General features: G+C 46.8%; 1 protein-coding gene across 1 annotated transcript in view; it reads left to right on the forward strand.

The window, feature by feature from the left end:
* The first annotated feature begins 2,655 nt into the window (after positions 1-2,655).
* Inos (Inositol-3-phosphate synthase) overlaps positions 2,656-12,503 on the forward strand; it is a 38,856-nt gene continuing 29,008 nt past the window's right edge. The window contains exon 1 of the mRNA XM_077648352.1: positions 2,656-2,809. The gene's annotated coding sequence lies outside the window, so the exon portion shown is untranslated. The remainder of the gene's footprint in view (positions 2,810-12,503) is intronic.

The following is a 12,503-nucleotide window of genomic DNA, read 5'->3' on the forward strand; positions in this document are numbered from 1 at the left end:
AAATGCTAAATGTTGGCAACTTGCGTCAAACTGTCTTTCACAGACAAGTGAGATCTCCTGCAGAAAATTGTCGCTCTGGGAATAGCGGCGCCCACTACGAGAAGAGATTAGGGCAAGGTAGCGGACGGAAAATCGCCACTTTTTCTGAGCACAGTTTATAACCGGAATCGCTCCCGGGAACAAAAGCGCCATCTCTGAAACTTTTTCTTAGACGTAGATGGCATTCTGCCAGCATGCAGCAAGCATAAAGAGGCGCGACACGCAGCAAACCGCACTGAAACACACAAAGACGAACCACGCCAAACCACGCACAGACTGTCTTCGCTCCGTCGTCTCCTCCCTAACGAGGACGGCGCCTCATACTGCAGCGCCCTGGTTGGCCCTAGCGGCGTTAACGCGAACGGAGCCACTCCTCTTTATGGGGAGCGCGCCGCGTTTTTCACACCTCGCCTTCTAGACACCCTAGCCTGGGGTCCTCTTTGCATATCGCTTCGCAGACACGGACACTGTCGGACACGACACACAAGGTCTCCTTTTCATGAAGTCGAAGGAATGTCCCTTGGCGGCCTACGGGTAGCGTGTCTGAATCTGGGTCCAATGAGCATGGGTTCGATTCCCAGGTCACACCAATTTCCTTTTCAGTGCAATTAGTTTGCATTCTTACATATCATAATGATGTTGCGACCTTATATTCAAAATTTATGTGAATATAAAGTCAAATCCGCCGCTCCTCGTGTGGCGCCACTATATTTTCGACCAATGCACATTTTCTCGCACGCCGCCGGTGCGGCCGAGTTCTGAAAAGTGCTTCTCACGAGCGTGTTGCGCACGATAGCATACGTGTCGGGACACGGCATTCGACGCCGACTGCTCTTATAGGCTGCCTAAGAAGCCTTGCTTGGGCAAAATGCGTGACTTAGCTTAACCGCTTGATGGTGGCTGCAGAATACGCACACAAAATGTACACCCCGGGTAAATGTTCGCTTGTGCAAGAATTCGACAGATGTGGCTGATTATCTAAAGTTGTATAGCTGAAAGAAGCACCGGGAGATGCCCATCAGTAGTCGTCGTCTGAAGTATCGCAAACGCAGACAATCTCCGCGACATGCAAGAGTTGCCGTCCATGCTAACAGAACAGTTCGAAAAAATCACTAATGAACATAGCGCGTTGTTTTTGCAGTCAGAACTGGGTTTCGAAATGGAGGGTTCTGTAGTACTAGGTTGGAAATGGTATTTTTTTGCTCAAGAGTTATGTGGCTTTTCAGTGTGGTTTATTTTCATGTGGGTTGTGAGTAGTCCCCTTCCTGCAGGATGATTTCTTTTTGCACTTACCAAAATACCACCGAGCGAGTGGCTCCAGTCGACCCGTATTATTACTGTACGAAACGTACTGCATAAAGCGGCCTTCTAGAACGCGAGCAATTTTGTTCAAAGAATCAGCCGCCTCGCTTGGGCTGAAATGCTCGCAGTCTTGCAGAAGCGATTCGTTTTTCTCGAAGTCACTTGAAGCACACAGTTAATTATTGATAAACCCGTTACGTTAGAAAGAAGAGGCAGCGTCCTACTGATCCATGGTGAAGCCTACCTGAAGGACGTCTCGAAGCCTGGCATTCGCGGAATCTTCACATGTTTCTGTCAAGCCTATTTTTTTTCACTCTTTCTAGCAGTAAACTAAACTTTGCACTGCCCAAAACAATAAAAATTATAGGCAAAAGTTCTGAACTCTGCGCCTTTCGTCATTACTGAGCCCCCAATAAAGCGGAAAAGTAAATACCTCTTCTTTTCTCTTGCTGAGAGAAAATTTTAGTGACTGCAATTTATGGCTGCATTATTCAAATAAGCAATCTCGTATGTGCGATATGCGGGGTTCAGTCTTCTCAATTGTCGAGCACCGAGCAGTTTCCCCATGGGCATAAGCTTTTCCCAGGCCTGGTGCTCGGCTTCTCTAGACTAAATGCGTGGGAAAGGAATCTTTGACCCTCATCTTCAGCCCATCAAATGCGTTATTCAAGGCCCTCTCTGCCCAAACTGCTCTTGCGCCATTAAAATCAAGTCATCATTACCAAATCAGCGAACAGTTCTAATGAATGAATAACTAAAACGGTGAAACTGCGCGCACGCACTCAGGCACAGCCAAGCATCATAACAGCACGATTCGCAGCCATTCCCTCAGCCCCCGACGTAGGAGTACGCAGATAAATTTTAAGCCATTTTACGAAGTGTACTCGTTCTCTGGGTGATTTTAGAATAGGCTTTCTGCACCTCTGGCAGTTGACACTTCGACTCTGAGAAACATTTGGGAAAATGGCTTGTGTAAGGCTGTGAGGATGTCGTATTCTTTCGCAAGCGTAAGCGAAAACCATTGACACATTCTTACCAGGGTTTGCATAGTACGTGGTAGGCCGGGCATTGCAGATCTAAGACAAGCCAAGGTGGCAACAATTCAGGCGTGCTTCAACCGCACACTCGCGAAACATATCGCAAAAACGCTCAGTATCTCTCTAGATAAGACTGAGACCTGACAACATACCCCGTTACACACTTGGCATAGGCCGCTGAAACTCGATAAGCGTGCCACCTCGCAAAGGAAAAAAAAGCTAAAAAAGGGCGCGAAAAACATCGTGTGATGCAGTTGTGAACACGTCAGCAGCACAGTCTCCAACTCTCCCCCCTCCGCAAGACGCGGTTGGTGCAGCCCCTTCCCACCGCGCTGCTTGGCCGTTCACAGCAGTATGAGCACAGGCCGCCACGGATTCCGACACTCAACGCAGGCTTCGTCGTGACCGGCCAAGGGGCGGCGACCTGCCACGTAAGTCGCCGGAGCCCGATGCGCGCGTTAACCGGCCAGCGAGCCGGCGTACGTGTATGCAGTTCACCTGGCGGGCGCTATAACGGCCGCGTGAATGCTACCGCTTGACCAATTAGAGACGGCAGTTTTCTGAATGCGTAAAGATCGCATTTCACGGCCGACTCATCTAAAAATCTACTAAACTGCGTCTGGGTTCAACTAAAGTATGCCTTTAACAGTTATCATCTGGGATCAAAAGAGAAAGCGGGTTTGGACGTTATTACTAGGGAAAAATTCTGAGGCTTAGAAAGCGAGCATATAATTTCAGTGAACACTAAGAACCTTCATCTGAAGGTATGCCCATTTCCAGCTGTAACCATGTAGTAATGCCTGAACATTTTCTTTTTGTATCCCAGATTCTGCCTTTGTCACATAAGAATTTAAATCTAAGAAGCCTGTGTTATGTGTGTCAGGAATTGAACTCACAATAACACTTCAATTCCTGCGCAAAATGTGCAACCGTTTTGACGATGGCGCACGTTATTTGCATGCTTCCGCCCTTTTTTCCTGGGGGTAGTAGACTATAGCGGCAACTTGCAGCTTAATCAATACTGCTTGTCCAAAGAAAAATAAATCAATTGGCACAAATAAATAGTTAGAATAGACTGCAGACGATATTCACCACATACATAATAGAGTTGCGTGCCATTCAATGTCCAGTTTGTAGTACTGATTCTGCCGTCTCATTAGGCTGGCTGTAATCAAATCGAGAGTAATTAAACCGCCTTCAGTTCCTCTCTGAACGACAACCAACAACAATTAAGTGACATTACTCGAAACAAATTAAATAACAGTGTCTGTCGTAAGATCTTTTCAGTATGCTGGGAACATTACATGCCTGTAATGAGTTTAAGGGGCATTTGTCGGATTTAAACTGCCATTTAGTACGGTCTGTTAAACTAAACATTAGTCATGCCCTGGGCACAAATACCGTATTGTACTACCTTCTGTTCGGCCACAACCTACATTTTCACTGCGAATTACCAACAAAATTACCGATATATCCTCATGCACTCAAGCATGATGTCGCCACAATGGAAGTCGCTAGGTTTCAACTTCATAACAGCTGTGAAGCACGTGCAGAAGCAGGATTCTTGCTTTCTGCCATTCTACCCAGTCCACGCTGTACCCTAGTCTCATCCCGATGTGTTTAGGTCTATGCTAGCACATAAAACGGCCTAAAGCCGTGTAGTGCTGGCTTCCGCTCATGGCAATTAACATGAGGCTATGACACGGCCTTCCATTCACCAATCGCTGCTTCCTGCCAGCCGGTTAAATTTTTCTGTCTTATTAGCGTCAGCGATTTTTATGTCCACTGCTTTCTGAAAAAAAAACATCAGGTTAGCACCGAAACATTACACTTTTGTTGATGAGCCAACATGAATGACGACACAGTTCCATAGGTTGCATAAGACCACAGCGTTAAAAAAGTTTACAAGCTAGCAGACTGAATTATAAGTGGGCTACAGAAATTCGAAATACCCGGCCAATACCAATACAATACCAGTGGGCGGATAGTTTTTCCGACAGCGACCCGTTAATTATGTCCAGATGAATACACAGAAACATCGTTTCTCAAGAACCAGTTAGGCGGTTATACAAAGATATAGTGTAAGGTACCCGCATCGACCTCAGAGAAAGTGTTTAGACAGTTTGAATAGGACGAAGGTACGAATGAATGGATTGTGACGAAACTTGAATTGGGTGATGGCGTTGAACTACTAATGCATTTTTAGATGGCATTCAAAAACATGATCGAACGCAGCATAATCAAATCTTGAAAGTAGACTCAAGGGTCAATGCGAATAAATCCGAGGCGTTTTCAAACAGGCAAGTACTGAGAAGGCGTATTAAGATAAAAATGTTGATCGATATGTAAGCTGGGACAAAAAAAAAGAAAACCGAACCATTAAAGAGAACTCCGGCATCGGATAGTATCAAGCAGCGCAGGATTTCTACGGATTCAAAAACATCCTCTGCTTATTTAAGTACGTAAGAAAAGCACCTATCCGTTGCTCACATATAGAGCAGAGAGGTCAAGAAAAAAATGCTCAGAAACACGTTTAAGAGCCATGCACAGAAGTGTTATGAACGTCACGATCTGGGATAAGAAAGAGCAGCTCTGTGTGTGTGTGTGTGTGTGTGTGTGTGTGTGTGTGTGTGTGTGTGTGTGTGTGTGTGTGTGTGTGTGTGTGTGTGTGTGTGTGTGTGTGTGTGTGTGTGTGTGTGTGTGTGTGTGTGTGTGTGTGTGTGTGTGTGTGTGTGTGTGTGTGTGTGTGTGTGTGTGTGTGTGTGTGTGTGTGTGTGTGTGTGTGTGTGTGTGTGTGTGTGTGTGTGTGTGTGTGTGTGTGTGTGTGTGTGTGTGTGTGTGTGTGTGTGTGTGTGTGTGTGTGTGTGTGTGTGTGTGTGTGTGTGTGTGTGTGTGTGTGTGTGTGTGTGTGTGTGTGTGTGTGTGTGTGTGTGTGTGTGTGTGTGTGTGTGTGTGTGTGTGTGTGTGTGTGTGTGTGTGTGTGTGCGCGCGCGTGCGCGTGCGCGTGCGCGTGCGCGTGCGCGTGCGCGCGCGCGCGCGCGTGTGTGTGTGTGTGTGTGTGTGTGTGTGTGTGTGTGTGTGTGTGTGTGTGTGTGTGTGTGTGTGTGTGTGTGTGTGTGTGTGTGTGTGTGTGTGTGTGTGTGTGTGTGTGTGTGTGTGTGTGTGTGTGTGAGAGAGAGAGAGAGACCGTAGCCACGAGCAAAACGTGGCGAAGCGGGCCTGTCAAGTGAGCGCACGGCGTGCTGACGGCGGTACACACCGCAAACACCTGTGCCAAAACCGTGGATGCAGCAGCAAGCAGATATCACCGCAACCCCTCTGCTTCGGGCGACACACATTGGAGGGTTTATGAAAAATTAGGCATTGCTTTGCCCAAGTGAGGAGATTCCTTGCGCAGAGATTGTTGGCCTCTTAATTGTCGCAGAGGTACGTGGTTGATTATGTTCGAATCGGCGTACGTTCTACAACAAAACTGCTGGTCGCAGCGTGAGTCAGCCATGAATCGGCGCTCGAACTGCCGACCGGCACACACATGGGAGTCTGGGCCGTTCTGTGCAGTTCTCGCTGTTTACCACGGGAACAGGCACGCACTACTCCGAATGTGGGGGCCACCCACATCGTGGCCCGCTCGAAACGAAGACGCCTCCTTTGTGGCTTCAGCATTCCTCCTTGAAGCAATTAGACAAGCATATTGCAACGCGTTGCCGCAGGGAGCAGCAGCAAATTCACGAAAGGACACCGCAACCGGGCAAGGGTTGCACCGCTTGGTCTATACGCTGTACTGAGGAGCGTTCGTTCATTGCGACAGTTTAGAGGCCTTGTGCGACAAACAGCTATGCTTCGCGTTGTGTTTTAGCGCTGTCCAAGTTTCCTGCCTCAGTATACGCCAAATCAGGGTGTGATCAAAATTCGGATTAGGAAGAACCGTAATCATCTGTCAGTTTTTGTTTTATTTTGTTTCACGAAAATCTGATCTCACATTTCGTGGCATAAACAGGGCAAAACGACGACATGCAAGCAGGATCCGCGACACCCCAATGCCGACGCATTGTTTCCAGAGGGAACTCAGCTGTACTGAGCGTATTAACGGTGATGCCGCAACAACCGGGAGAGTTTGCGCGCACAGGCGCTTTGTTTGCTCCTTTTTCAGCAAGAGAGACTTCGCTGCTGACTGCCGGAAGCTGAGGCCAAGTTCACACCGTTCTCCCCTGCGGACGCTGTTTCTGCCGTTGGCGCAGGCAGCAGCCGAGGCCGGCCCCTTTTTTTAGCCCCCGCTTGCAAGGGAGGCAAGGCCGCGTCAGCGCTTCCGCGAGGAGAAACTGAAAGCGTCGCTGATCCGTGTCAGCAGTCCTAATCGACCGCGTGCAGGCCGACTTTCGCTCAACGCAGGGCGTGCGCACCGCACTGTTGTCGGGCGCGCGATGACAATAGGCCGTGCTGTCTGGACGCGCATCATCGACATCCCATTCCCTCCTCTCATTATGCTGGTCTCACTATAGGTTCACCGAATACGGGAAATACCCCGACTGGGGACACTCCGTGGAAGTCAGCAGGTGCCTCATATACGAATAAGCTTGCCGCGCAGTCTCTGTGCACGTGAGAAAGCTCTAGCCTCAATAAATATGCTGATTCTTAAGAGCGCCCGCATCCCAAAGAAGCAGCCATATCCGTAGAAGCTTGCCATCTGGCGCTCGTACCAATAATTCCCTGATTCAAGGGCAGCAGGATGTTGTTTTCGCTGTATGCACTACACTTTGAGAAGGCAAACAACGGCGTCCTTGCTTTCAGTCCATTCACCGAGCGTCCTCCGTTTATATGTCCGGGAGGAATGTGTCGAACATGGCAGAACTTCGCGAACGACGAAGTCTGAGCCGACAGAACGGGCTGCATGCAGGCTGTAACTCTAAGGCCGTGACCTTCGTCTTGTCATGCGCATCCTGTCCTCCGTTCAGAAAGCATGTGATTTTTTTAATGGCATGGCTTCATGGATAAGATTTCCTAGAGAAAACAAAAATTTTGCGCAGCTGTCACAAACTGAAGCGGAGTGACTACTCATCAGCGAAGATTTTTCACCCCGTGTTCGAGACATTAGGCGGATGCAATGGGAATATGGGAAACCGAAGAAGGACTCTGGTGATAAAGTGACTTTGGGTTATGACAATTTAAAGATCAACAGTCGCCTTTATTTTTGGGATGAAGGAAAAAGGCTGTGTCTCCCATAGTCCCAAGTTCTAATGAACCAAAAAACCAGGACCCCGATACACGCAACCTGCGTCCACGCTGCCCCCAGTGTCCAAAGTAACCTTCGTTAATGTTAACGCTCAAAGTATAATTAACAAACTTGATCCCCTCGAATCGATATTAAATTTTGAGCCAGAATTCATCGCCATAACAGAAACTTGGCTAACCAAAGACGTCAAAAACTTTGAAATAACTCCCCCAAACTACATCATTATTCGCAAAGATCGGCCAACACGAGGCGGAGGCGTTGCTTTGTTGATAAAAAAAGAAATACCGCTCATTACCTTTCCTGACGTTGAAGGAGTTGAAGCAGTTTTTTGTAAACTTTGCCTTGTAGATACTACCAACACTGTGGGATGTGCACTACAGCTGGTTGTATCATTCTCAGCACTTCCTGTTAGTCCCTGATGGGACTTACAGTATCAAATAAAAAAGCGTGTTTTTTCCCTCGATGACCTCATTTGAAGCCGATGTGGCCCATTAAGAAATACGCGGGAAAAGCGCTTCATTGGGGGATCAAGGGGCAACACCGGAAAGGCAAACGCTGTATTGAGATGCAATATACCCGCAGTGCCCTGTCTATTGGCTGCAGCTTTCAGCACACGGCTACGAGAAGAAAGCGGCCAAAAATTCTGCCGTCTTTTTTCGCGTATTATTGGTTCGTTACGCGTCAGCTTAGCACGCGAATCGGGATATGATGCCAAAGAAGGCAAGGTTGATGCATTAGCGGGAGCGAGATAGTACAAAGTATACACTTTCTGTTATTGCGTAAAATAGCCCTCGACACTTCTCGTGCAAGCTTACTATAGTACACTGAGACCACCTCTGCCGCACACACACCATAAAGAAACTCAGCACCGACATCATGCGCTCTATTCATTTCTTGATTACAATCTGTTGTCGTATAACCCGCGCAAGCCAAAAGGTCAAACATGCACTGCAAGGGCATCTTAAATGCTGCAAGCACCGCAGTGCCTATACGCAGCGTGTGACCCTACCTCCTGTAACTGGAGGGTTAAAAACGTGCGAGCTGCGCACCGATACGCAAGGTTGTTTTTATTTCTCATAGCCATTTAAATGCCAGCACTTTTACTTTTCCGTAGCTTAAGCATGAATTGGATATTTTCCTCTCGTTTTTAACTCCTCCCCGGAATAATCTCTGCAGCAAGGTGAATGTGTGAAGCTGATTAGAGCGCTCCAAGCAATCCAATAGGTGTTTCAACCGGATCCCAACAAAATCGACTCGATGATTTGGTTGTACAGCACCTGACTAACACGACCGTTCCTTTACGCAATTGAACCGTGGCTCCAGGTCGACAGCGCGCGGCCCTGTGAAGCACTCTTTTTTTGCTCTAATCCACACACGTCTTTTTGCCATGAATCTGAGCTGAGGTTCCTGCTCATTCGTATACGACAGCAGCAGTTACCATGCTTGGCGTTTTTCTTCTCATGTATTTTCAATTTACACCTGCACGCTCCAAGCGGTAACTTACTATAGGAAGGGAGGTGAAGGATACCCCGCTCTTTCTGTACGGCATTAATAGATTTCCTGTGCGAATGGCGCCAGTCAGCACGAACCGCACGAGGAATGCAGACGATAGACAGTTGTCGGAAAGGCAAGAGACAAAACGCAACACACTTTTTGCACATTCCGGAAACCCCAGAAAAAAAAAGGAACAAAGCGTGCATCAGAGAGAGCTGCGACAGGGCACGACGCAACAGCGGTGAAACCGCCCATGTGGCTATAGAGATACAGAAGGCCTAGATTCGATTAGAATGCTTATGCGCATTTACACCCGTGCTCATCCGACGAATGTACTCCGCGAATTCCTGCCACAGTGGCATATGAGGTGACCTGCATTGACAATGGACTCGGGTAGGGTCACAAGTGTCTGTACTTCTTGTTTTTTAAGCTGATCTTTAGCTATGGCAGACAGGGTGCAGATAACGTATACGTACACCTTCGGCATTTTCACTTCGGTTCAAACAAAGCAATCAACAAATCGGTCAGATCACTCAAACAACCAATCAACGCGCCCGGCGACCGATTAGGCAGCGAATCAAAAATTCCTGCACAATAGGCGCCTTTTTCTTTCTCTTTGCTTTGCCTAGCTTTGAAAGCGGCTGCTCTTTCTCCGTCATTTCAAATGGAGCGATCCGAGCGCGAACAGTTGTTTACGAAGAATTGAAAAAATGCACCAAAAAATTAAAAGGCAATCTTTGGATGGCACGCGTACACCACGCACGTCTGAGCTGTCACAGGGCTCACAGAATGCATAGAGTGGGAGTCAGCGGGCGCATTAGCGCGTTCCAATGCCAATCGTAATGGAATTGTTCGGCAAGTATCACCATTTAGCTAACCGTTGTGTGAGTCACTGACAAAAAAGAATGCATACAGTTGGCAGGACGAAGTACACGGCTCTGCGCAGTTTAGTATTGCGTACTTGTTTCTAATTTCCCTCTAAATATAGGTGGGCAAGAGGTCCGGTCCCAAATATCACAGCAAACAGCTTGTCATGTGTCATGACTGGTGACGGCGGGTGACATCCCGTCAGTGATGGCAGATTCCTAAATGAAAAAAAGTGGGGGTGGGGGTTATAGTCGCGCCGGCAGCGAACCAACATTGCAGGATGACAACAAACCGCTCTTGCGCAGGCCCAGCGAGGTCAGGGTGTCTAATTTTGGCTCCGGCCTGTTGTTGTTTTTTTCTTGGGGGGGGGGGGGGGGTAAAATGTCTGCTCTTTGTCTTTGGTTTAGCTGTCCGAGGGAATGTTAGTTTTGAAAGGAGAGAAGCGGCCCAGACGAGTAAGTAAAAAAAAAAAAAAGAAAGCTCCAGGGACGGCAGAGCAACACTGGTGTGGTACTACCGTTAGCGGCTCGTCCCCGGAAGCGGGTTCGCGCCTCTAACGCCTTCTTTTAGGTTCGCAGCCAGATCTCCGCGTTGAAGAGCTGACTTAAGATCACACACTACCGGGGATCTTTTGCCAATGTTATGAAGCGCAGTGCGAACAAAAGAGTATAAATGTCGATAGTCGGTTCGGGTTACTGTGTGTCCCAATTTGCATGCTCATTCAGCTCTGAAAATGCGAACGCAAATGTGGAAAAATCCTCAAGGGCACAGCTCTACAGTGCAAGCTCAGTAGTATATAATACCACGTCGATGTATGAGACGCTTAAACACCTTACCGAGGCACCGCAGCGGTGGTGTAGTGGTTGAGCATCCGCCTCGCATGCGAGAGGAGCGGGGCTCGATCCACAGTGCCGCCAGGTGCCCACCGGTGATACAATGGGTACAAGCTTTCCCCTGGTCTGGTGCTCTGCTTATTGAAGATTAAATAATGCTTCGGAAATTGGCCTTTGTTCCCACCTTGAACAGATAAAAATACCTTGTGTCATGGTGCTCTTTGGCCACAGATACCCTTACGCCATAAAAAGCCACTCTCATCATAAACTTTCCGAGGTTACCCAAGCGCAACATACTGTTCTCGTTTAAATGATATCCTGGGATTTTCTCACTGCCTGAAACTGAGGCTGACCCGGCAACTATAGGCAAGCCCTCTTCAATTCCTACGAAGTGAGATCTACGAAGTTCTGAAACCCAGTGTCCTCGTATGAGCGGACGAATATGCTTGAGCCCTCCTCTAGAAGCTGCAACCCATATTGTACGTATCATTGAAATCGGTTTACGGCTTCATTACCTATAAACAGGAACCTTAAACACACCACTAACATTTGCGATTAGGAACCGCCTGCACAATGCATATTTCACACAGAATGGGCATATATATATATATATATATATATATATATATATATATATATATATATATATATATATATATATATATATATATATATATATATATATATATATATATATATATATATATATATATATACATACAAGGTATTCTTTATATACAATTGTATAGACTTTGTCTGCTAATAGCTTAACGAGGGTCTCGGTTCTGGCAGTCTTGATGCCACAGGTAGCATAAGAGGGCTCTCGCACAGTTTCCGCCCTCGCCGTGAGATGACGATCCACGTCACACTAGCGGTATTACAGGAAGTGCTACGTCCGCCGCTATGGACGAGGGTGGCGCTGGTGAACGCTCTCAACCTTCGCTTACAACCAACAAGCATAAATACCAACGAGAGCAGCAGATTGGACGGCCGTCGCCGTAGCTCAGTTGGTAAGAGCACCGGACGCGATATTCGGAGGTCGTGAGTTCGGATCCCACCAGCGGCATGGTCGTTTTTTCTGCTGCTTTAAAAGTCATTTTTTAAAGCGATAGATTAATCTAAGCATTATTATCCCACTGTTAAGCACTACACATAAAAAAATTAAAACATTCCCCTGTGCACCTTGGTTTCGGTGACTGTTAGCTCCCTTCATAGGTTTGTCAAAAGAGCCCCTCATTTCCTTTACCTTGTCTGCCTCTATATATATATATATTTATATATATATATATATATATATATATATATATATATATATATATATATATATATATATATATATATATATATATATATATATATATATATATATATATATATATATATATATATATATATATATATATATATATATATATATATATATATATATATATATATATATATATATATATATATATATATACTGCGGATGGCCGTTGTTATTGCTCAGCACCGCTCTGCGTCTGCTCTGGATTCGCGCGTGTGACGGCACGTGCGCGGCCGCAAACCATGCATTCTCCGGCGTTAACCGTGCAAGCCCAATATCTTTTACGTAGTTAAAATGTTGGCACTGTTCCTTGAAGGCCTGTTCGGCTAAACTTTGTGACATAACTTCTCATGGGTTCCTTTGCTTAGGCTGGTAACTATGCAATCTCTGAAATC

This window comes from Amblyomma americanum, chromosome 1 (genome assembly GCF_052857255.1).
Source record: "Amblyomma americanum isolate KBUSLIRL-KWMA chromosome 1, ASM5285725v1, whole genome shotgun sequence".
NCBI lineage: Eukaryota > Metazoa > Arthropoda > Arachnida > Ixodida > Ixodidae > Amblyomma > Amblyomma americanum.